This window comes from Seriola lalandi, unplaced genomic scaffold (genome assembly GCF_002814215.2).
Source record: "Seriola lalandi dorsalis isolate HSWRI2012SDOR001 ecotype SW California unplaced genomic scaffold, Sedor1 jcf7180002050211, whole genome shotgun sequence".
Classification (NCBI taxonomy): Eukaryota; Metazoa; Chordata; class Actinopteri; order Carangiformes; family Carangidae; genus Seriola; species Seriola lalandi.
In genome coordinates this window covers 2,444-4,870 of record NW_019520764.1, presented here as the reverse complement: position 1 = coordinate 4,870, position 2,427 = coordinate 2,444, and the positions used below count along the sequence as shown (strand labels likewise).

General features: G+C 42.0%; 1 pseudogene; it reads right to left on the bottom strand.

The window, feature by feature from the left end:
* Positions 1-335: 335 nt before the first annotated feature.
* LOC111649224 (prokineticin receptor 1 pseudogene) lies at positions 336-822 on the bottom strand (annotated as a pseudogene).
* Positions 823-2,427: the final 1,605 nt, after the last annotated feature.

The window sequence follows — 2,427 nt, the reverse complement described above, 5'->3', positions numbered from 1 at the left end:
TTTAATGATTCATCGGATCAAACACCTGCATCATGTGTCGGTGTACAGGTGTGTGCTGGCTGCACCACAGGAGGAGTGGTCAATAAACTTCTGCAGAAGATCGAATGTCGACAAGAATTTAGCCTCTAAAACAAACCGTTTTGTCAGCAGCCAATCGGTTGCGCTCGTTCCTCGGCCATCGACCCAATCATACTCCGACACATTTAAATCTGAGGAGGAATATTTGACGTGTTTTGGAAACCAAGCAACAAAACAACCGGAACAACAGCCGAATGTTCTTGGTTCTAAAACAGGAAACAAACCGTGGACTGTGTTTGATGAAGGCGCAGGTGAACTCACCTGTCCACGGCGATGGCCAGCAGTGCGTTGGTGGACACGTAGAGCGAGACGGTGCGCAGGTAGTTGGTGGAGGCGCAGAGCAGCAGGCCGTGATCCCACGACAGCTGCTTCACCACGTAGTAATCCAGCAGGAAGGGACAGCACACCGCCGCCACCAGCACGTCCGACACGGCCAGGTTGGCGATCAGCAGGTTGGTCAGGTTTCGGAGCTGCTTGTAGCGGGCGAGGCTGGCGATGAACAGGCAGTTTCCGACGCCACACACCAGCATGATGCCCACCAGCACCACGGCGATGACGATGGTGGCCACGAAGAAGGCCCGGCCCTGCGTGGTGTCCGGGATCTCGTCCAGAGGAACCTCGTAGTCCAGGCCGTCACCGGCCAGGAAGTAGTCTGTTAGCGCCAAGCTGAAGTTTGTCAGGTTTCCCATTTTGGATCAGGTCAACATGCTCGGGTTTAGAGTCTGCAGGTTCAGAGAAAACAGGTTAAAGGTTAAAGGTTAAAACAGTCAGTCGATGATGAAATTCACATTCGGGCCAATCAGAGCATCTTCTGTCACCGTTGGGGTCAAAGTAAAGGTCATGAAACACAGGAGCCGTGGAGACTCGGAACATTTTTACATCAGAAAAATAATGTTGTAAAAACAAACAGAGACAAAAGGTACAAAAACAACAACAACAGAATGAACCATAAATGAAACAAATATAAAATAAAATAATAATAACCATGAAATAAAAACGTACATATTAAGGCTCTTCGTTAGTGAGGTCATTTTCTAGTAAGACAAAGATCGTCATTTTGTTGAGACGCATCATTTCGTTTTGTCTCAGATTCCTGACGCTTCTGTTCAGACCCTGAATGCATCACAGCTGCAGATGAAGAAAGTGACACTAATAATAGTTTTTGAGAAAGTGGTTTTAACGCTACAGTCACTCTCTGCTGGAAGGACAAAGTCGAAAGCTCCAGAAACAGCTAGTAAGTGGATCTTGTGATGGGATTCATTTGTCAAACAAACTATTTCCAAGGTCAGAATGAACCTTAAAGGTTCTTGAGTGAGATTTTAAACCCAGGTTTCTGTGCAGAGATCACAGTCCACGTCCAGGTGTCAGGTCCTCCACTCGCCTGCAGACGGCAGATTTAGTGTTCGCGGCTCTTTAGCTCGTCAGTGACACTTCAGACACGTCGGCCCGGAGCTTTCAGACGCTTCATTCTCACAGTTTAGCTGATGGAGTTTGTGGGTGACGGTGTTGATGGAGAGTTCTTGTTAGATTCGTCCACAGGTTGGGGAATGTGGCGTCTGAGCTCTGACGTCTGGAAAACCTTCAGAGCTGTTACAGCGTCCGGTCAGCTGACTTCACTTCTGTTCCCAGATCAGTGATTGATGATGGAGCGTTAATTCAGCCGGAGAGGAAGCTCCGGGAAATCAATTCAGCTTTCAGGATCAATTATCCATCACTCGTCCAGCTGCTCAATCATATCACATTATATTACATCTAAACATTATCTGGATCAATCTCTCCACATGAAGATGATTTGACAAAAAAAATTTAGTTCCCATGTGAATTTCTTAATTACAGCAACGTAATTTAATTAAAATGATTATAATGTAACATCTGTTGATAAAACTCATGAGGAGGACATCGAGATGAATTCATCATCAATCATTTCAAATGATGAAAATAAAAATGATTCTTTTACACATTATAACTCAGCATGTTGTAATTTAATATTATCTCACAATTAATTTAATCAGGTTTTGACCCTTTAATGCATTATTATGATTTAAAAGCATGAATGAGCTTCCATATACTGTGTTCAACTACAAATGAATGTCTGTATATATATATATGTGTATATATATATATATATGTGTATATATATATATATATATTATTCAGATTGTGCATTAACTTGTATGTAATTCATCATTGTCAAATATAAATGAATCAGATTCTATTATTGTACAAGTGTTTTAACATGATCATTTGTTATTAAATTGAATGTGATTTTAGTCATTTATAGTCAACGTATTTTGATTTTAAGATATAATTATAATACAGATAATAAAGTTCTTTGTCTCCATCTGATGG